This window comes from Cupressus sempervirens, chromosome 9 (assembly GCF_028749045.1).
Source record: "Cupressus sempervirens isolate cs-2001-9-10 chromosome 9, ASM2874904v1, whole genome shotgun sequence".
Lineage (NCBI taxonomy): Eukaryota > Viridiplantae > Streptophyta > Pinopsida > Cupressales > Cupressaceae > Cupressus > Cupressus sempervirens.
The window spans coordinates 585,068,961-585,093,348 of NC_143126.1; the positions used below are offsets into that span (position 1 = coordinate 585,068,961).

At 36.8% G+C, this 24,388-nt stretch overlaps 1 protein-coding gene across 2 annotated transcripts in view; it reads right to left on the minus strand.

Moving 5' to 3' along the window:
• LOC149540032 (uncharacterized) overlaps positions 1 to 20,853 on the minus strand; it is a 115,437-nt gene extending 94,584 nt beyond the window's left edge. The window contains exon 1 of one of the 2 annotated variants that reach the window (XM_089801219.1): positions 20,476 to 20,853. The gene's annotated coding sequence lies outside the window, so the exon portion shown is untranslated. The remainder of the gene's footprint in view (positions 1 to 20,475) is intronic. The other variant, XM_089801218.1, reaches the window with a different exon arrangement.
• Between the last annotated feature and the right edge of the window lie 3,535 nt (positions 20,854 to 24,388).

Consider the following 24,388-nt stretch of genomic DNA (forward strand, 5'->3'; position numbering starts at 1 on the left):
GCAAGCTATGTTGATTAAAGAGGCGAACTTAATAAATAAACGAAGGTAGGCACCGGAATATATAAGCACTTGATAGATATTTGATGGAGATGTCTTGGGAATTGATTCAAATGAAAAGGGAGATTGGACTGAGAATGATTTGCACAACACTTAAACCCCACTATACTTTCACCATGTACTTCAAGAACAGGACAAGTGAATAGAGGTTAACAATGCCTGAGATGCAACAACTAATAGATGTTCCCAATACACAATTTGAAAATCTAAATAGAGCTATCACCATTTTCTTGAGTTGTTGAATCCATTTGGCCTATATTATTGTCAAAGACTTCTAAATACTAGACCATAATGTTTCTTGTACTAAACAACTTTAGATTTGAAGCACCCAAAAGAGTGTTTTTGTTAGCCGACTGGATGGTCGTCGATGTTTCTGTAGCCGACAGAGTGATTGTCGTCAGTGTTTCTGTAGCCGACGGGATGATTGTCATCGGTGTTGGTCGTCGGTGTTTCTGTAGCCGACGGGATGATTGTCGTCAATGTTTCTGTATTTTGTAGTCGACGGGTAAATAGTTTGTAGCGGACATAATGTTTGTGGCCGACGGACTCCTTCGGGAAGGTTCGGCAGATAGTATTTATATCCCGTCTGGGATCATTGTAAATCATATTCTATCATTCATCTTATCAAGCATAATGTATGTCTGGCATGTGCGAATAATCTAAGGAATTTTTCTGTTCATGTTCCATTGTCTGTATGCGTTCCTTTAATTTACCTGTACGGTAAACATTTGGCGCCATTGCCGGGGAACGAACCCGGGTCACACCCCCAGTCGTTGCAGATATTAGTCGTGGGAGTCTGACCAGTTGAGAAGACTTGAAGCTGCTGCAAGCATGGAGTGTCTGTGTACCTGAGGCACTGGGAGTAGGTGTTTGCCGAGAGGCTGTCTTGGTGGATGCATAGAGAGCTCGGGAGGAGTAGGTCATCCAGAAGGCAGTACAGCGACACTTAGCTCAGTGGATCCAGTGTTGGAAGCAGAGAAAGCAACACGAGTGGCTATCAAGGTTAGCTTGAAGAGACACTATTGTGTTAGCAGAGGCTGCAGATGTAATGGGATGAATGTGGAAGTGATGTAACAGAAGCAAATTTTTCTTGTTGTAGTCACTCTATTAATGTATTTTGTTTGTTAATTTGTCTCAGATATTTTGACTTCTCTTTTTGGGGGGGATGGTGTCAGCCGACTGGATGGTCGTCGGTGTTTCTGTAGCCAACGGAGTGATTGTCGTTAGTGTTTCTGTAGCCGACGGGATGTGATGCATGATGCTCCTGCATCCGAATGCATCAGGATGATTGTCGTCAATGTTGGTCGTCGGTGTTTCTGTAGCCAATGGGATGATTGTCGTCGGTGTTTCTGTATACTGTAGCCGACGGGTAAATAGTTTGTAGCGGACATAATGTTTGTGGCTGACGGACTCCTTCGGGAAGGTTCGGCGGATAGTATTTATATCCCGTCTGGGATCATTGTAAATCATCTTCTATCATTCATCTTATCAAGCATAATGTATGTCTGGCATGTGCGAATAATCTAAGGAATTCTGCTGTTCATGTTCCATTGTCTGTATGCGTTCCTTTAATTTACCTGTACGGTAAACAGTTTTTCCCTACTTACACACCTTTAACACTATATACCTATGTATATGCTTGCAATGGCTTAATCCAAGATAAGATTCTTAACTTCCATAAAGTGGCTATCTCCATACTTGCCTTCATTAATCCTCTCATCCTTAATGTTTTGATGGGTGTTTGTCTCCTTGCCCAACCATCTTCAATGGCAAAACTTCATTTATTTATTTCACACACACACACACACACATGTTTAAGCAGACCTTCCATTATCAGTTGCAACCTTCACTAATAAGGCATTATTAACTGAATCATTGCCTCGCTGGTGTTCAATGACCTCCTCTAGAACTCAAGCTTCTTGTTCTTGTACAAATCGATTCTTGGATTGCTACATGGCCAAAATAAGCATTGTTCAAGACAGAGCAAAACTAAAATCCCTTAACTTGTAAAGTGATTTTGAGGAAAGGATGATATAACTATTGGGTAGGTCAAGAGAATGATGCCCAAGATGGGAATTTGATGCGCTAAGTGGGAGACGTGGAAGATAAAAGATTCAAGTTTGAGCTAGACACCCCCACAAGAGATAGACATTACTGAAGATATAAATGCATCCATGGCTATGCAAGGAAACAAAGGTACATCTCTATGTTGAGAAAGTATCCAAAAAATAGAAAAGAAAGTAAAGTTTAAGTTCACAATCGAGTGTGAAACGAACCACAATAACAAGAAAAACACAACTCCCAAAGCTCCTCCAATTACATTCAAAGGGCCAATGAAAAGTCCTAAAAAATTAATCCATGAAAATCCCATAAAAGAATAAATCAATAAATTACCCTTTAATAAATATTAAGGTTAAAAAATTCATATATAAGTACTCATGAAATATAATAAATTATTATAGCCCAAAGAGAATTTTCATGATCCCAATGCAAAAAAATAATAACAGTACTGAGTAATATCTCAATAAAATTATTTTAACCATTTTAATTACATTTTATTAGGCCAATTTAAATAATAGATTTATATATGAACAATTAACTATCATATCATAAGAAGATGACAAAATGCACACAAAACCAAAACCTAGAAGGGTATTACATGGTGAACCAATATGCAAAAGAAACAACCATTAAAAGATAGTATTTATGGATGGATTGGTGTATCAAGTTGGTAAAAGGTCACAACTATCACTATAATGTTGGACAAGCATATTAATTCCCATATCAAACAAAATAATAATCATGCAAGGTCAAAAGTCATCCTATAAACTAATAAAGTAATTAATGTTATATTAATGGGGCCATTTAGGAATATTTAGTGTATAAGATAGTTTATAATTTCTCAATTAGTTGTTTTAGAGTTTTTAGTATGCTTCTATTTCTTCTTTAGAGACTTTCTTCGTAATTTCTCTATGCAAGAAGATTACATCTCCATTTGTAATCACTCAATCATTGAACAATGATATAACATTGCATGGTATAACAATCCTTTGGCGAACTTTTGAAAATTTGTGCTCTTCACCAAGACTTTTTCTATAAGTTTTTTGTGTCTTTTTTTAAATGAAAAAACATGGGAACTTTTTTGAGAGTTTTTGTTCAAAGTTTTTTTATCGATTTCCTTTTAAAATTGCACCTATGTTTTGTAAAAAATCACATTTTTTATGGTAAAAATCACGAATTTCATGTGCTCATTGTTTTGTTCTTCACACAAAAAATTGTGCAAGTATTGTGAAGAAATCGGATTGGGTTTTCCACACATGATTTGTCTATATTTTTTTTCAGATTTCTACATTTTATGGTGTGCGATTTTTGTGGCAAGTTTTCTCTGTCTGTAGCGAGTTTTTCGAAGATGGATTTCTACAGATTATGCGATCTTTTTTAGCATCATTTTCCCAAGTTGTGTTAAGAAATTTTGAGCTTTGACACAATTTGCTTCAAGCTGCGAAGGTTTTTTGATCTATTTGCAAATTTCTTGTTAATGGGATCTTATTGTTCCTACTTTGGACCTTGTTCTAGATGACAATGGACCTTCTTGCTTTTCCGAGCTTAGAAGGGTTTCTTGAATTTTTTTGTGAATTTCTAAAGTTTTTCATGTGGCACCTTGGGATTTGTTCCTTGGAACAAGAGTTTTACCATCTTTCTCAAAAACAAAGTTTTGTATTCTAAGCGAAAAAGTCTTGAGATTTGTACCATATTGGTTTAACTTGTTTTCACTTGAAATTCAAATTGTTCAAAGTTTTATCAGAATATTTTTAATATCTTTAGTATCGTACGTTCTTGCTATATTTAGCTCATTCTTCTAGAACCTTTATTAATGGTCATTTAGGCTTTCTTTTTAGTTTGCTTGTTCACTTCTGCTTTTAGATTTTGTCTTTACTTGTAAAACTTTGCTTTTTGGTTCGTGTCATTATTAGCATCCTCAAAACTCTATATAAAAGTGTGCTGTTAATACAATTACTCATTCCATTTTTAATACTTTCATGGTACCAAAGCGGGGAATTTTTTTGGGACAATTTTTTTTTTTTAGAAACTTGAAAATAATATTCTGAATATTTGCAGTCTATTTGAAATCTGTCTAAGATTTACTACAAATTTGTGGACATCAAGGTTCCTAGTTTTTGCAGGTCAAAGACATATCATGTCCAAACCTATTATTTTCCGTTCCCAGTCCACATCATTTTTTTGTTCCCGGCCCATGATTTTCAACAGTCTATGCAATTTGTTTTGGACAGGATTGCCTTTGTTGGCTGCTGTATCCCATGATTTTCAAGGGTCTTTGACAGTCAAAACCTCACAATCTATACAAAAAAAGAAAAAATCATGCCTTCTTCCACACGAAAACACAATATTTTTTTTCCCTTTTTGGCAATCAACATAACCTACAAGTTGTCATTTTTTGGCATAAATTTATGGTTTCCAGCAGCCAACACACAGCATAGACTGTACTCTCCATCCTAATTTCTAATGCAATTTTTAAGCATTTTAAAATTCACGTTTTTGGGAATTCTTTAAACTTACAATTTTTGGGCATTTTGTTGGGTTTTTTTCCATATGCAAATTTATTTTTTGGCAACCCTAAATCCTAATATTTCGATTCTGACATAGGGTTTTCTATTTTTTTAGCCTCTAGAAATTTCAAATCACTAAACCCAATTAGGGTTTTCTAAAAATATTCACAAAAATATCCATCAATTTTCTTTCAAGTTCATCCAATCTAGTTTCTTATCAAGTTTCAGTTTTTCCAACATGTTTTGTCTAATTCAATTTTTGTGTCTTCACACGGTTGACTAGCAACCTTCGTTTTCGTTATGGCATCTTTGACCAACATTATACTAGACAGGAATCAAAAATTTAATGGCCGCAACTACAACATCTAGAAGCAGTTGCCTTGATAAGATTGTTTTGAGTACGGAATCTTGCCGTACTCAAGTTCAGAGAGATCACGACAAATGGGATGAACATAATTAGGAAGTTGTCATGCTGCTCAAAGTTTTAGTTATAGATGATCAGCCCCTTAGGTGCCTTCAAGTAAAAAAAACTAAAGAAAATTGGGATATCTGAAAGGATCTTTATGAGACGTCTAACAAGACAAGAGTTCTCTTTCTGAAGCATTTGTTGTTTTCTATTGTAATGGATGAGAAGACATCTCTCTAGAGTCCCAGACACATCTTCTAAAAATCAAGGACCTACGTGACTAGTTAAAGGCTATTGGACGCAAGATGGAGGAAGAAGACATGGTAGTGATCACGTTGAAAAGTCTACCCCGATCCTCAAGCAGTTCATAGAGACAATCAATATAACTTCTAGTAGTATTGCCCTGACATTCTCTGACCTCTAGAATAAGCTTTTGCCTTAGACAAGAATAAAGGTGAACCTCAACCCACCCCATGAAAAGGGTTGGATAAACCTCCCGCCTCTTCTAAGAAGAGAGTTCAATGCAATTGTTGTCACTAGTTTGGTCACTTGAAGATAGATTAGAGGAAACAATTGGTAGTCGTGCAGTCTACATAGAAAGGGTCTCAGCAAAAGGCCCAAGCTGGTTTGCATTTTGATTAGGAGTCTAACACCCATTCATTCATGGCCACATGCCCATCAGATCATGACACATCCTCAATCTAGCAAATTGACTCTGGTGCCTCTAGGCTATAATGTTCTGATGTTCAATTCACATCCAAATGTTGGATCGCCCGTATATAAGCATGGTGATTGCCAAATTCTGCTTCCAAACAATGCATAGGCTAGCCCCAAAATCTGTACAGAGCAGCCTGGGTAGGTCGTACAGTGCACACAGACAGGGCAAAAGGTCATACAGCTTGCAAGTGACCATACAGTATGCTTTATATGTTGACCGTACGATATACAGGAGACCATAGGGTGAAGGTTTGGGAGGCCGTACAGTCAGGATGATGAGAGGACTAGCCATACGGTAGTGGTATGGTGACCGTATGGTATGTACGGTGAGGCAAGGATATCACTATACAGTGACAATGTGCAAGGTTGTCTGAACTTGCAAAAGGTCATACGGTGATAGATTGGAGCCGCACAATGCCAGAGGTAGACCAAATTCCCCCTTGCCAATACACAAAACAATTCAGATATTAATGTAGTCCAAACACAATATATATTCCAAAAATAATATGACTTGTAAACAATAATGATGCTCCGATTGCCAGATCCGAGCCAAGAAATACAATATGGAATAGGGTGAGGGTAGATTCCCACCAAAACCGCTAGAGCCAAGTAGGGAAGATCTTTCACGTCGAAAATGGCGAACAATCCAGAACTCCAACAGGAATTCCAAAATATAAAGAAATAATCCAAATCACATGACAACTACTACCTACACATCGTGCTTAAATACCCTTCGCAGAACCTTTCCAAGGGTTTACAAAGATAGCCAACAGTCACACCTACCTACGGAAACAATTAAATAAAAATGGGTCCAAGATATACTAAATCGATCGGCCCATTAACAAAGGTTTGATTGAATAATTATTTTATGATGGGAACATTATAGTCCTTCTGTTCCAAAATTTGCTTGTCCTCAAGCAAATGCAAATCCGATTCTTGGAAACCTTCTATAATGACCTTCTTTAGCTTTGAGTCAGGTATCAATTAGATCTTATCGCCGTAGTAAATGATATCATCAATAACTTGGTATCTTTCATCATGTCTATAGCCATCCATCAACTGGCATGCAAAAGTGTTCTTGGAGTACTCGACCAATAGATGGGCCCGCCAATTATCCAAGGGATGAGGTAAAGTGTTGACTACCATGTTTTTACTTGCAGCATCTGGGATAATATCATGTTTAAAAATGGCCTCCATCTTCTTGATTGTGACTTCCCTTGATCCTTTATTTGACATTCCTCTTAGCAGCACCTTCTTGCCATCTGTCTCAAATGAAAAGTCCATCCTCTTGAAACTATGGGTGTACTGGTCAAGGGTTTCCATCCACTGGATGCCCAATATGACATTAGTATCAACCAAATCTATGACAAAGAAATCATCTGTCAAGGTATAGTTTCCCATGAAAATTTTAAGCCATGGGATCACATAAGTGCAGGGTAACAAGATTCCTCCAGCAACCTTAACCTCAAATCCTCCATGCTCTACTACGTGCAAGCCATTACTAGTGACCAAATATGAATTAATGAAATTGAGTGTAGCACCACTATCAATCATGACTGTGACTCGTTTCCAGTAAAGTGTGTCGCGAACCCTGAAGGTACTACTTCTAGCCATTGTAGTGGGGGTAGCAATAGAACTCCCTTTTGTATCAAGGCATTTATTCTCTCCTAATGGTTAATTTCTTCACCAGTCACTATAGATACTTGTCCTTCGTCGTCATCAGGAAACACCTCAATGTAATGAATCTTTCCCTTCCCAAGGCAGCAATGAACAGGTCAGAGCTCTTGCCAAGAGTCTTCATCCAACGAAGGTTTTTTCTAAATTGGCCCCTTGTCTTTGTCTTCTTGTTGGAACAGTGTTGGCGTATCTACATGAATTTTGGAGGAAGATGTGGCCATGTCACGCACCTTCTTAATAGCTTCGTTGAGTGCACACAGGTTGAACCCTTTGATCCAACCTCTCAAAGGCTCTCTCAGCCCATCGATGAATAACACAATTCGTCGTCATTCAGAGATGTCTATGACTAGTACAGATAGCCTTTGGAACTCAGTGATGTAATTGCCTATCGTACTTGTTTGCTTTAGCTAACCTAGATCTTTGAAGTTTAGTTCAAAATACTTCCCATCGAAACGACCAATGAGTCTCTTAGTGAACTCGACATAAGAGGTTACTTGGTCGTGGCCAAGAGTGACCAATCCATAGTGCCACCACTCTTGTGCCACTCCTTCCAAATGGAGTGCTGCGAACTTCATTGCTTCCTCTTTGGGCATCGGGTTGAGTTGGAAATAGGTGTGTACCTTCAAAACCCATGCATGTGAAGCAATGGCTCCAAATCCACCAAATGGTGATAAGCTTACTTTTTCGATCTTCCTCCAAAGATCATCGTTAAAATAACCACGATTTCCCCAACCTGAATATCTCATTCTTAGATCAACATAGTCTCTGTAAGAAATATCACCTTCCATATTCGCATTCCTCCAATCTTCTCGAAGTTTTTCTTGCATTTCCTGAAAAGTGGGCTCTCTTTCTTTGCGTGGTGCTTTCGTCCTTGGAAGGAAGATGGGTATCGAGGGTCGAGAGCAAGAGGGTTGATAGTTTGTCCTTCCCAAAACAAAGTCGTTGCTATGCCCATTTTCTTCTCCTGTTATCTTTCCCTCGGCCAATTTTTGTAGTGTTTCCTACATAAACCTTTGGGTTTCATTAATTTGTATTTGGTTTCTACTTAGCTCTCTTAAAAGATTCACGAGTTCTGTCACAGGATCTTGGGGATCTGTTATTCAAGCAACAAGGTTATTTTGCCTTCTCCTTCAGATATAAACTTGCATTCACTTCTACAGGTTGGTAGAATCATTGGCTCTGATACCACTGTAATGTTCTGATGTCTGATTCACCTCTAGACGTTGGATCACCCATATATAAGCCTAGTGATTGTTGAATTTTGCTTCCAAACAATGCCCATGCTAGCCCCAGAGTCCGTTTGAAGCAGCCTGGGTAAGCCATACAGTGCACACAGACAGGGTGAAAGGTCGTACGACTTGCAAGTGATTGTATGGTATGCTTGATATGTTGATCGTACAGTATACAGGAGACCGTAGGGTGAAGTTCTTGGAGACCGTATGGTCAAGACAATGAGAGGGTTGGTCGTACGGTATGTACAGTGAGGCAAGGATGTCACCGTACAATGACAATGTGCAAGGTTGCCCGAACTTGCAGAAGGTTGTATGGTGATTGAGGAATGGACGTACGATAATGAATTGGAGCCAAACAATGCCAGAGGTAGACTGAATTCCCTCCTACCAATATCGAGAACAATTCAGATATTAATGTAGTCCAAACACAATATATATTCCAGAAATAATACGACTTGTAAACAATAATGATGCTCCAATTTACCAGATCAGAGCCAAGAAATACAATGACGGAATAGAGTGAGGGTTGATTCCCACTGAAACTGTGAGAGCCAAGTAGGGAAGATCTTTCACTTTCGAAATGGCGAACAATTCAGAACTCCAACAGGAATTTGCAAATACAAGAAATAATCCAAATCACATGACAACTACTACCTACAAATCTATTTAAATACCCTTCGGAGAAACCTTCCGAGGGTTTACAAAGATAGCCGATGGTCACACCTACCTATGAAAACAATTAAATAAAAATGGGTCCAAGATATACTAATCGATTGGCCCATTAACAAAGGTTTCATTAAATAATTAATTTTATGACGAGAACATTACATAGGCATTTCACTCATCGTCGAGACTGTTTCACAGAGCTCACGCCTTTCTTTGATTCAATTTTTGGAGCAGGTAAGGAGTATGCAGTTGTCAGTAGAAGAAATGTACAAATTTCAATTTGTGGGGGGGATTTGACATTTCTCAATGTGTACTTTGTTCCCAGCATGAAGCTCAATCTATTGTCTATCAGCCAGATTATGCTTCATTCCCCTCAGATAGATGTTGTCTTCAGTTCGCACACAAGTGTGCTATTGTTGACAAGACAATCTCAAGTTATAGTTGCAATTGGCCTTGAGGATCATGGTCTTTATAGACTCATTGATACAAGTGATTCTCTAGAGCAAGTCATGGCAGCCAAAAGTACTTCCATCAACAATCTTTGGCATCAGCAATATGGGTATCTAAATATCCACTCTCCCCCCCTTGGCACAAGACAGTCTAGTTGTTAGATTACCTAAGATTCAAACACAGAATCCTGGAGTTTGCAGAGCATGGCAAGTTGGGAAGCAACATCAAACTCCAATTGCAAATGGTGATGCTTAGAACGCATCCAAGCTCTTGCAATTGGTTCATACAGATGTTTGTAGGCCCATGACCACTCCATCAGCCAAAGGATACAGGTATTTTCTCTTGCTTGTTGAGGATTTCGACAAGAAATTGTGGGTGTATTTCTTCGACATAAATTTGAGGTGCTCAACATGTTTCAAAGTTCAAGGCCTTAGTGAAAAAAGAGTTCGGTTGTCAAATTGTCACTATTCAGTCTAACAATAGTGGCAAAATTTGATCACTTGAGTTCTTCGACATTTGTGCATCACATGGGATTAAGCATCAACTTATTGTACCTTACACCCCACGGCAAAATGGGGTTGTTGAGCACAAAAATCTTACAATCACTAAGATGGCTCAATCAATGTTAGAGCATCGCAATGTCCCAAACAAGTTTTGGGCAGACGCAATCTTTGCAACTCTTTATCTTCTGAACTGGTCTCCCACGTAGGTCATTAAGAAGATGACTCCAAAAGAAGTTTGGTTTGGACAAAATCCCAAAATTGCTTATCTAAAGGCTTTTGGATCTACAACATATGTTTAGATTCTAAATGCCAAGTGCACCAAACTGAATTCCAAGACTTTGAAATTGATGTTCATATGATATAGTAATACATATAATGCTTATCGATCAATTGATGTTGATACTGACTCTAAAATTGATGTTCATAGGATACAATGATACATATTAGCTTATTGGTTGATTGATTTTGCTACAGATGGTCACATATTCAGTCAAGATGTGGTGTTTGATGAAGATTGAAGTCTATTTCAGCCTTCTCCAATTACTAATCCCAAGGATCGGCCTCCACAAGTTACAGAGATGGATGTTCATCTTTTGCCAATTTGATTACGGGGAGGGATTCAGTTGAATTTGTGACACCAACCCTCCGTAGGATATTCAGGCTCCACAACAGTGATTCCAAGTCATGTTATTCCTTTTGTAGTGGATATTGATTCTCTTACTCTCTGATCTAAGGGCGGGTCAAGCCACTGGTGATCTTCATGATGATGAGTTAGTTGAGGGTAGATCTGCCTAGAATAAGAGCAAACAACATACCATAGTCAATTTTGCACTTATTGGCAATATTACTAGTATTTTTGAGACCCAGAAATATTCAGAGGCTAAGGGTATACTAGAGTGGGAACAGGCTATGGCAGTTGAACATCAAAGTCTTTTGACAAACAACACTTGGGTGTTGTTTGATCTATTAGGATTAAACCACGAACAGAAAATAACAATTACATGCAAATATAACCAATAACAGAAAATAATAGATCACACAGAAAAGATCACAAGGCACCAAGATTTAACGTGGTTCACCCAATCCCCTAGGCTACGTCCACCAAACAACAAGTCCGATATTATTACAATCCAGTGATTACAACCTAATTACAATATGTAATCCCTTACAGCTCAATACTGCCGCAAGAACCTATTTCGCATCACCACTCTGAAACAACCCTAACCCTAAGCCCTTTAATACAAATATTAAACCCCTTTAGGGTTACTACATGTTGGCCATAAATTAGCCATTACTTTAGTGGCAAATCTACGAATAGTACTAAAAAAAATTAGTACATAATTTATGAAGTATGTACAGTACTTTCCTGATCAATCACCACAAACTAACAATCTCCCACTTGGGGACTGATCAAGCTCCACATTAAACAACAATCTCCCACTTGGAGACTAATCCTATAGCTATGTTGCTACTCCATTGAGGCTCCCACTGGATCAAACCACCTTGGACTTTATTGCTCTTTTATTCATGTTCAGTCTAGAAGACCAATCGAAGTTGAAGATGAGTTCAACTTCTCCCTTGTTACTACCTTTGTCAACATATCTGTTGGCTTGTCATTTGTATGTATCTTCTCCAGCTTTACTATCCATCCTCCAAAACTGACCGAATGAGATGGTACCGCAAATGTATGTTTGGTCTTTGAATGCAGAGCTAAATTCTTTGCAAGATGAATGGCACTCTGACTATCTATGAACAAATAATTATCCTTCTAAGGATGTCCCAATTCTTCCAAGAAGAACTGAAGTCATATCATCTCCTTGGTTGCCTCTGTAGCAGCTACATACTCTGCCTCTATAGTGGATAAAGCATTAACCTTTTGTAACCTAGAAACCCAGCTCACGACTGCCTCACCAATAGTTAAGACATAACCTGTAGTATTCCGCCGGGTATTAATATCCCCTGCCAAATTTGAGTCAACATAGCCCTGTAAATTAATAGTAGAGCCCCCAAAGTGTAAACACTTATTAGATGTTCCTCTCAAATATCTAAGAATCCATTTGACTGCATTCCAATGCTCAATTCTTAGAGGACTCATATACCTACTAACGACTCCCACTGCATGTGCAATATCTAGCCTAGTACATACCATAGCATACATCAAGCTTCCTACAGCTGAAGCATAGGGTACCTTGGACATCTTATCCTCCTCTTCTTGTGTCTTAAGGCACATCTCCTTAGTCAACTTCAAATGACCAGATAAAGGTGTGCTGACAACTTTAGCATTTTCCATAGAGAAACATTGCAACACCTTCTCAACATAATCAGCCTGAGATAGCGTCAATGTTCTATCCTTCCTATCTTTGCGAATCTTCATACCAAGAATTTAGTTTGCTGCCCCCAAATCCTTCATAGCAAATGCATGTGCTAATTGGCATTTCAGCCCCTTAATGTGATCCATGTTAGACCCAGCTACAAGCATATCATCAACATATAAACATAAAATAATGTAGCTGTCATCATCCAACCTCTTAAAATAAACACAATGATCTGAATGACACCTACTGTAACCATGCTCATGCATAAAACTGTCAAACTTTTGATACCATTGCCGAGGTGCTTACTTCAAGCCATATAAACTTTTTTTCAATTTGCACACTAAGTTCTCCTTACCTTTGACCTCAAATCCCCGTGGCTAAGCCATATATATCTCTTCATCCAAATCACCATGAAGGAAGGTTGTTTTAACATCAAGCTGCTTTAAATGCAAATCTTCAGTAGCCACAAGACTTAAAACAGTACAGATAGAAGTCATCTTAACAACATGAGAAAATATCTCGTCAAAATCAATCCCCTTTTTCTGTGCAAATCCTTTCACAACTAACCTGGCTTTAAATCTTTTCTTACCTCCTTCCTCTTCTTTCAACCTGTAAACCCTCTTATTCTGTAAAGCCTTTTTACTTGCAGGCAACTTACATAAATCCCATGTCTTATTCTTCAGCAAAGAGTCCATTTTATCTTTCATTGCAGACTCCTACTGAATCTTAGTATCCACCTACACAGCTTCATCATGACATTCAAGTTCACTAGTGTCAATTAGTAAAATTGAATACAACGAGAAAGAAAATCTTTGTGGAGGTCTAATTTGCCTTGTTGATCGTCTAACATTCACCAATGTGTGTGGTATTTGTTATTGCAGTTGTTGCACATCACGAGGAATGGTTGGAACATCAACTTTTGGAATGTCATCCAACACTACATAATCATATTATTTCTTCTCATGTTGCTGCAACAAATCTTTGTACAACACTTTCTCGTTGAATATGACATCTCGGCTTCTTACAATTTTCTGATTTTCAAAATCCCAAACCCTATAACCAAACTCATTAATGCCATATCCAACAAATACACATTTTTTTGACTTAGCTTCTAGCTTGGTTCTATTTTCATAATATATGTGAGCAAATGCTTCACAAAGGTTTTGAGAAAAGAAAAACTCACCTTCTTACCAGTTCATTCTTCTTTTGGAATACCATAGCCCAAAAGAGTAGAGGGACCTCTATTAATCAAATATACAGCAGTATTGACAGCCTCCGCCCACGTGTAAGGGCAACCCAGCATGCAACCTCATGCTCCTTGTACGCTCCATTATAATCCTATTCATACGTTCAGCCACTCCATTTTCCTGTGGAGTCCTTGGAATAGTTTTCAGTCTACAAATACCATTAGTTGAGTAATAATCTTTAAATTCATGACTGCAATACTCACCACCATTATCAGATCTGAGACATTTTAATTTCTTACAAGTCTCATTTTCAACCAAGCATTTCCATTTCTTAAAAGTTTGAAATACATCAAATTTTTGTCTAAGGAAATAAACCCATACTTTTCTAGTTGTGTCATCAATAAATGTAACATAATAATGAGAGCCACCAAGGAAAGATACCTGAGCCAGTCCCCATACATCGGTATGCACAAGCTCTAATTTCTCCATTTTGTTTTCCTTCCCAGTCTTCAAAAAATTCACTCTCTTTTGTTTTCCATACACACAACTTTCACAGAAATCCATATTAACACATTTTAGACCTGGTAAAACTTTCTTTGAATGAAGCACTTTCATACCTTTCTCGCTCATGTGCCCAAGTTTGTTGTGTCACAGTGTTGTATCATAATCTACAACAGCTATTTGTTCTCCCTGCTCAACTACAACAATTGTTCCTGACCATTTATTTTTCTCTAAAACAATTAAAGTAGAAGGAACAATATGACTTGTACAAAGCTATAAGGTGCTTGCTTTCACACCTTTTGCTACTACAAGGGAACCTTTTGAAACCTTCCTATTTTTATCATTAAAAGTAACTACACAACCCTCATAATCGAGTTGCCCTGCTAATTAAATTCCTACTCAACCTTGGAACATGTCTTACCCCATGTAGTAGCCAATGATTTCCATTCTGCAACTTAATCTTAATTTTTCCCTTTCCAACAATCTGACAGTTCATTATCCCCCAAATAAACAAGCCCAAAATCCTCTTGGACATAATCAATGAAATAACCTCTATGAGGTGTAGCATGAAATGAAGCACCAGAATCTAAAACCCATGAATCATCAACACTTTCTAAAGACAGAAGCAAAGCATCCTCTTCGGATTTGTTACTTACCACATTTGCCTCCTTGTCTCCATCTGGTTTATCTCCTTAATTTTTCTTTCAATTCCAACAATCTTTCTTTTTGTGCCCTAGTTTCCCATAGTACCAATAGTCATTGGGTCCTCTCGATTGAGACCTCCTCCCCTTTGACTTTCCTCTTGATTTCCTACGATTTCTAGAGTTACTTCCTCTCTCAGTCGTTCTACCCCTGCTTTGTGCATTCAAAGCACTACCTGATGTAGATCCACCTAAGGTTTTCCTACCAGTTTCCTCACTCAAAACAACACCGATCACATCTTCACATTTTAGGGTTCTAGATCCAGGAACAGAATTACTCATAGCCATTACCAAACCATTTCAGCTTTCAGGCAAAGAACACAAAATCAAGAGAGCCCTAATTTCTTCATCAAAATTGATACCCACAGAAGATAACTGACTAGTAATAGTATTAAACTCATTTAAATGATCTGTAACAAATCCACCTTCTGCCATTTTCATATTAAATAAACGCTTCATAAGAAATACCTTGTTTGAAGCAAAGGGCTTTTCGTATAGTTTCGCTAGGGTTTGCATCAATTCTTCTGTCGACTTCGCTTTTGTAATATTAAATGCCACTGATGGTGCCAGCCATAATCAAATGCTTCCAAGTGTCTTTCTGTCCAAAAGATCCCATTCATCATTTGACATAGATCTCTGATTCTTGGCTTTGCCTTCCAACAGCTTCCATAAATCCTTTTGATAAAGATAGTCTTCCATTTGCATCTTCCATAACTGGATTTTCTACCTGTTAAACCTGTCAACCCTCAGCTTACCCTCGTCTGCCATCGCTCTCACTCAACCGTGAGACTTTCCTGCAGAGAATAACTGAAAAAACAACCTCACTCTGATACCACTTGTTAGGATTAAACCACGAACAAAAAATAACAATTACATGCAAATATAACCAATAACAAAAAATAATAGATCACACAGAAAAGAACACAAGGCACCAAGATTTAACATGGTTCACCCAATCCCCTAGGCTATGTCCACCAAACAACAAATCCGATATTATTACAATCCAATGATTACAACTGGTTACAATCTGTAATCCCTTACAACTCAATACCGCCACAAGAACCTATTTTGCATCACCACTCTGAAACAACCCTAACCCTAAGCCCTTTTATACAAGTATTAAACCGCTTTAGGGTTACTACATGTCGGCCATAAATTAGCCATTACTTTAGTGGCGAATCTACAAATAGTATTAAAAAAATTTAGTACAAAATTTATGAAGTATGTACAGTACTTTCTTGATCAGTCACCACAAACTAACATGATCTTCCACCAAGAAGGAAGCCCATTGAATGCAAATTGGTCTAAAAGATCAAGTATAAGGTTGATGTAACACTTGATAACTAGAACGCATGTTTAGTTGCTAAAGAGCTTTTACAAAAGGCCATTTACTATGAGAAGACATTTTCTCTCACTGCAAAAATGAGTACAATTTGTCTTGTCCTAACCCCTTTAGCTCCGTTTGATTGGCACGTCCATCAAATGGATGTCAAGAGTGCTTTTCTTAATGGTGATTTGCAAGAAGAGGTTTATATGACCAAACCTCTTGGTTTTTAGGTTTCACGTAAAGGGCATCAAATCTACAAATCAGTAAAAGCTTTATATGGCCTCAAATAGGCACCCTGTGCATGGTACGCACAATCCTTCTAATTCTAATCTGTATGTCAAGCATGTTAGTGGTGAGATTCTTGTTCTTGTTATCTATGTTGATGATCTGATCATTACTAGTAGTGCACACATTTGGTTAAGTCAAACAAAATTTGTGTCAGACAGATTTGGGACTTCTCCATTATTGTCTTGGTGTAGAAGTTTGGCAAATAGATACTTCCATTTTCATGTCTTGACCGAAGTATGCCAAAAGTTTGTTGGACAAATTTTGGATGCAAGATTGTAATCCCTCCTCTATGCCTATGGAGAAAATACTAAAACTTTCAGCTAAGTCAGATTCACCAACAGAGAATGAGTCGGCATTTAGACAACTAATGGTCAACCTTATATATCTCACTGCCACTAGACCTGACACTAGCTATGTTGTGAGTTATATTACTCACTTCATAACAGCCCCTGAGATTGAACATTTGGTTGCCGCGAAGCGTGTGCTGTGATATGTGAAGGGCGCTCCTGATTTTGGCATGCTCTATGGCAGATGTCAAGATCCTTAGCTCATTGGTTATACAGACTCAGATTGGGGAGGTTTTGTTGACAATTGAAAGTCTACTTCTAGGTATGTTTTCAGTTTGGGCACAAGTTCAGTCACATCGACCAGCAAGAAGTAGTAGACAATATCACTCTCATCTACTGAAACTAAATATTGAGGGGCAGTTAAGTCTGCTTATGAGGCAGTTTCGTTTAGACGGATACTTGTTTACTTGCATATGCACCAAGTAGAGCCCACTCCCTTGTTCTGTGTTAATCAGGGAGTTCTGAAGTTAGCCAAGAATCCAGTCTCCCGTGAATGGACAAAGCATGTCAATCTTCATTGTCATTGCATCTACCAGCTATTCAAAGATGGATCCATGATATTGCAGTATATACGCACTGAGGACAATACTGCAAACATCCTCGCCAAGTGTCTTAGTCTGGAAAAGTTTGTCAAGTTTAGGGGGCAACTTGCTGTAGCTGATAAAATGACCATTAAGGGATGGTATTAGAATATTTTTAATATTTTTACAATCTTACATCTTGTTGTATAAAGCCTGTTCTTCTAGAACCTTAATTAATGGTCATCTAGGCTTTTTTTACAATATTCTTATTTAGTTCTAGTTTTAGATGTTGTCTTTACTCAGGCAACTTTGCTTTTTGGTTCGCTTTATTATTAGCGTCTATGAAACTCTATTTAAGAGTGAATTGTTATTACAAATACTCATTCCATTTTTAATAATTTAAAGTTTGTGACTTTGTTGAATGTTTTTTCTGTTTTTTACAAAAAAATCAAACTCTTTTAAAGCTCATGTTTGCCTCATTTTTTGTGCACAAGAAAATGAAAGGGATGGCATTGTTGACCAACATCATGTTGGAGGGAAATCAACACTTGAATGGAAATAACTACGATTATTGCAAGCAGAGGATGCTTTCAATTTTTGAGTACCGATGTCTAGACCAGCCTGGCATGTATACTCGTCCCATAGTGGTGGGCAAAGACTGGAACAAGTTTGATGAACATAACTCAGAAGCAAATAAGTTATTGAAGTTATCAGTCACTAACCAAATGCTTCTTGAAGTGCAATCAGGTACGACAGTTGTGAAGATATGGAGTCTGGACACATCTAAATAATCTATTGAAGAATTTGAACAAGAGTCAAGCATTCTTTCTAAAGAATATGTTGTTTTCCATGATGATGGATGACAAGATGTCTCTGCAAAAGCATCCTATAAAGATCAAGGATATATGCAATTAATTGGATGCCATTGGTCACAAGACGAAAGAGGAGGATATGGTGATGATTATGCTAAAGAGTCTACCATGATCCTATGACAACTTTCAAAATTACGTCCAATAATGTTAACTTGAAGTTTGATGAGTTGTGCAATAAGCTAGGTGGAGATAGTTGTTTGGTAGCACCAATGACAGAAATAGTGCGGAACAAACATTTACTACAACCAATAAAGGCAAAGGTGTGTCCACTCAATAGAAAGGATAGTGCACATCCAAGGAAGGTTCCATGAAGAATATCCCCTATCGCTATTGTGGGAAGCTTGATCATATCCAGAGGCTTTGCAGAAAATGATTGGTCAATTAGAAGTCCAACCAAGGGAAGTCTCAACAACAAGCTCATGTAGAAGATTATTCTAAAGAGGAATCAACCTTAAATGTGTTCATGACCAAATGACTTTAAAGCTTTGTCTTCTATCAAAGTAGTTAGTAAAATGACCATTAAGGGAAAGTAATAAAGTGATTAATGTTATATTAATGGTCATTTTGGAATATTTAATCTACTAGATAGTTTCTTGTTGGAATCATTTGTCGTTGCTCCAAAAGCTCAAAAAATCAACGCCTGGTACAAATGTCAAATTTATCCCAATTCGATAGGAAGTGATTAAGCCATGTCACGAGTCTCCAAGGAGGTGTTGAACCCTAAGTCAACAATCTCCCCCTCAACACCAACAAAGCCTTCAACACCCACTAAAGCGAAACTCAAACCTATGATACAAGGCTTTAATATCCATTGTTCGAATCATTTGTGATTGTGCCAAAAGCTTGAACTATCAATGCCAGATACAAATGTCACAAGTCTCCAAGGACGTGTTGACCACCAAGCCAACATTTCTTATTTTGTAATTAGTTGATTTAGTTCTTTTTGTATGTTTCTATTTGTTCTTTAGAATTTTTCTTCATTATTTCTCTATATAAGGTTTGTAATCACTTGGTTGATGAATAATGACATATCATTACATAAACCATAAAATTCAATCTACACAATTTTTACTACTATGAAGGCTCTTCAATTTTAATTATGTAATGGTTTGAGATTTTAAGTTGGAATTTTCATATATGTGAGATTTGAAGTTGACTCACTCATACACTCAGAATAGTTACCGGCAACGACCACTGTTGAACCTAAAATGTTGTAGTGGTGATCATGAAGACCATTATTGAATGGTGGTCACATTGATTGCAATGATCATTGTTGAACCTAAAAAGGTCTTATTTTGATCATTGTGATCATTATTGAATGGTTGTAATGTTAATCGCAAAAGATTATTATTGAAACTAGAAGTTGAAGCGTCGATCAAAAAGATTATCACTATATCTGTAAAGATTTTCATTGCAACATCATTGTTATAATTGATCGGGGAGATCATTGCTAAGATTGTGAAGGTATTGACACAAAAATCATTATTGAAATTTGTCACAAAGATTACTGCTGAATCTATAAAGGTTTTGATTGATCATAAATCAAATTGACTGAAAAGATCAATGCCGAATTTGTGAAGGTTTTGGATCATCAGAAATGCTTCACCTTCTTTATTGATAGTCATATAACTATGACGAATGGCTTGCTCTTGATAATGACGGACAAAAATAATTTAGGCTATTCAAAACAACCATAAGTTTTTAATGCTTTAAGGCAGGCACTGATATTAGATATTCTTAATATGTACATGGGGTAGCCAATAGACCTATTTGGTCTAGTTGAGTTGTGTGAAGAGACATACCTATACATACATATTTCCTATTTACGGATTTCTATATCAATCTAGTTGAACGTAGTGAACCCAATTTATGCTCTTAAATTTTAACAATCTCTCTGAGAATTACATGCCCAATGACCAATCTTTTGAGAAATACGTTATGAGAAAAAAATCCGTAAACATAATCTTTGAGATGAATGGGGTGTATCTAATAGCTGGCTCCAAAACCACTGATAGAATGGCTGTTGTAATCTCCACTGACCAGATAAAATTTACCCTTTCGATCACAGAGTAAGCACAATTGCAGGGACAAGGACTGACAATAATAGGTATAAATTTACCGGAGTTGACTATGGACGTACCTGGTTTGTTTTCTGTCCCTAGTGTGCTGTGACAATATAATCTGAAGCATTGAATGTATGCATTCTATTTGAACCGCGTGGTTTCTCTCTGCGTAAAACAGAGTGTGAGCGAAAAGCAATTGGAGAGAATTAGTTTGCTTGGGAAAAAAGTAGTTTTCTTTGTGAGAATTAATATGGTGGAGGTCGTAAACCTAAAACCCTGATAAGGGTTTACATTTTCGACCCGGAAGACTTTGGCAAATGAGGGAGCAACGTTGTTTTCATATGTTTTGGGATTTTGCAATTGGAAGGGTAAAAGCACATACTCTAGTTTAAGCGTTTTTGGTCTTTTATTTGAAAGAAATGAGGCACTAACCACATGTTTCTATGTGGTCATGTGGTTTACTTAAAGGCGACTTATCCTTAATTTTAAGGAGTTCCCGTGTTCCCATGCAAAAAAAAAATTCTCCTTAAGTTTTAGTTTTAAAGTTTGTTATCAATAATATAATTCAAACATTATATTTATATTTATTTATATTAATGTAAAAAATAATGTTTTCTTTCTTTTTATATATAGGTAAGAGGCCAAAGCCAAGATCAAATTTTATGTTATTTGATTGATTATTATTATTTATTTAATTCAAGTAGGTTTGAACCCAAGACCTCCCAAATAAGAGGCTCACAATTTACCATTGTGTTGTAGGCTCTTGCTTACAGAAAATAAAGTTCTTAATATTTGTTTTAAAAAATTAAAATTATTACAAATTATTAAATAAAATATAATATAGTTCACAAAGAGCCCATCAAGAATTAAGTTTGATGAGTGAAGGTCCCCAATATCTAAAAAGGGATAAGGTAGGGCAAATTTGGAGAAATGAAACCCCTCAATCCTTGGTGCTTAACCAAAGAAGCTAGACGAAAATTGTTGAACCTCCATTACAAAAAAATACCTTTTAAGATAAAAAAAATATTAATAACTAATATGATTCGTATATTTTATTTGAAGTGTATTATTTATTTATAGGTTATTTTAATTCTATATTTAAATTATTTAAAACTTTCAATTTTTGTAACAAATAAATTCTCTACTTTCCTACTATAGTATAGTTTAATTATGTTTATTTTAATTTATTTGCATGTACCCATATTTTTAGCAATTTAAGATTTGATTTATTATTAGTTAGAAATGTTAGCATACAAATTAATATTTTTAATATTTATTTTAGAAAGTTTAAATGATTATAAATTATTAAATATAATATAATATAGTAATATAATTATATTTGTTATTTTAACTATTAAATTACAATTATGGCTCGCAAACAGTTTCACTTTGCATTTCGGCCTTGACTCCGACAAACGCAGGCAGGCTTTGTAGATTTCTCTTCAGCTCCTCCAAATGGTACTTGTTCATCTTCCCAGTTTGGTGTTATTTATTCTAAGCAACATGATCCAATTCTAACTAGGAATTCCTTTTTTGCTTTGATGGAAAATTGTCTAGCTTCAACGAAGACGAAAGTTGCCCTAAGTTTTAATTATGTTATTTTGGACATAGGTCTTATGGAACATACATCAAAAAGAAGAAGATTAGGAAGGGATGGAACCTTAAGGGTTGGATATGGAAACCCTAATGGTCACTAAAGGAATGATCGCTTATGGGTCCTTCTCATTAGTTCTTCCAACATAGCATTTGGTGAAAATGTTGTTCCTTTAGGCCCTTCTAGGAAGCCTAAGGACCCTCCCTCGGCACATTTAGTTCCAAAGTCACCAATTTGGTTAAAAATGTTTAAGCCCTAGTGCCATTGGTAGGTAACCAATATGATCCCCCGAGGGTTTCAAGGATTCTGATTGTGAATGAGCCCCAAACCCTCATCATTTGTGATATATTCATAAATGGGCTTAAGGGATACTACCAAACAAATGACATATTTGTAAAATGGGGCAGTGAGGATCCTTTGGGAACCTTAGTGCAAGATTGGCTCGAATCTACCTACGATGACCAAGTAAGAATCTCTTCCCTTAAAAATAATGTTTTCTTCCTAAATTGTTCTTCTTTGGAACTAAGAAAAGAATTGTTGTATGGAGATCCAATTTTTTAAAAGGGTGTCATTTTAAATTCATAAAATGGGAAACTAATTTCGATCCAAACTCCTTTAATATTGTTAAAAATTTAAAATGGGGTCATGTTTATAGATATTCTAGTTGAATTATTGCAGACTGACATTCTAAGTCATATTGGAAACTTTCTAGGGTTGTTCAAAGGATTGGAGGATGACTTTGTGTCCTCTAACAATGTCAAGTTATTGATTGAAATGGATTTTTCATTAGTTAATTTTAAGTGGATAAGGATCATCATGGACAACTCCTTATATTACCTAGAATAAAAAATTATAAAGGGAACATCTTAAAAAGAATTATATGGTAGCCACCCCTATGTAAAAAAACAATAATTCTAAAGACCTAAAAACACTTGCCACCTTAGGGGCTCTTGGATCCAACCCAAATATTGATATATCCTTTAATCCTGATGGTGGAGGGTTTATTATTTTAAATAAAGTCTCCTCTCCTATAGAAGGTGGCAAGGGAATCCCTCTTGATCCTATCATAGAGGAAGGTGAAATTATTGAGGACCAGGAGTTAGTGGAAGTGGATTCCATGACTCCTCCCTCAATGGTGTGTGTTGATCTTGGGTCATCCATAGCAATGAATAATCTAGATACTACACTAGAACTTGTTCGGTCAAAAAATGATGGATATGGTAGGGATATTCAGGCAATCCCCTCATTTGTTCAAATTCAAAATGCAGTCGATTCCTCTTCTCTTCTTAATTAATCTCGCAAACTCCTATAGAAGGGGATTCTCTATTTCAAAATAGTAATAAGATGTCTAGCCATGGGATGAGTGAGGAGGAAAAAGAAGCTTTATGTGAGAAACTCACAAGATATCTAATCAACACATTAACTAAGGAATCTATCAAGTATGATGTGACTGGTGAAAAGGAAAAATTGATTGAAAAACTCTTGGGACTAGGGGGTGAAGGTTATACCTATGGGGACTTTAGAAATGATTTGATAATGATGGAGGAGTTAGCAATCTAAGAGGATTGGAACAATTTCAAGGACTTCTAGCCTCTCCTAACTTGTTAAAGATCTCTAAAAAGAGAGGTAGGAAATCACTAAACAAGTTGAGATCTCAAGATGCAAAGGTTAAAGGACAAACCAAATTAACTAAGTTATTTGACGTGGGGAAGGGGAAGTTCCTTCCCAATAGGAAATGAAGGTCATTGCATGGAATGTTAGGGGCCTCAACGCCCCTAACAAACAACACTTGTTGAAGTGTTGTCTAAGTCAATATAAACCAAACATTGTAATAATTCAAGGAACTAAAATGAATCAAGAGTTGAATACTTTCAAGAAAAGGCTGAGATTCAGATAAATTTACTGTTGCCCATCCATGGGGACCTCAGGTGGTTTGGCCATCATTTAGAACCCTTATATGCTCAGTATTACTTCCCTCATAATTGAAATATATTGGATAAGTGCCCATATAAGATGCCTTAACTCCAACCTACAATTTACTCTAATTAATCTTTATGGGTCTACTCCCACAAAAGACAAAAGCATCTTGTGGTTAGAGATTGAATGTTATATGTAATCCCTTCATTCCCTATGTGCGTTCGGAGGGAATTTCAATGCAATATCATCCTCTTCGGAGAAAAGAGGAGGCTTGGCTAAAATTATCATAAGCATTAATGGATTTCAATAATTTGATAGCTCAATCTGCCCTTTTGGAAATTAAATCTAAAGATAAGTCTTTTAGATGGAATAATAGAAGGTAGAGCTTTAGTCAAATAACTTAGAAGTTAGATTGGCTTTTTATATCAGGAAACATTCCCATAGAGGTCTATCATTTGGAATCAGAAAATCTCCCTTTC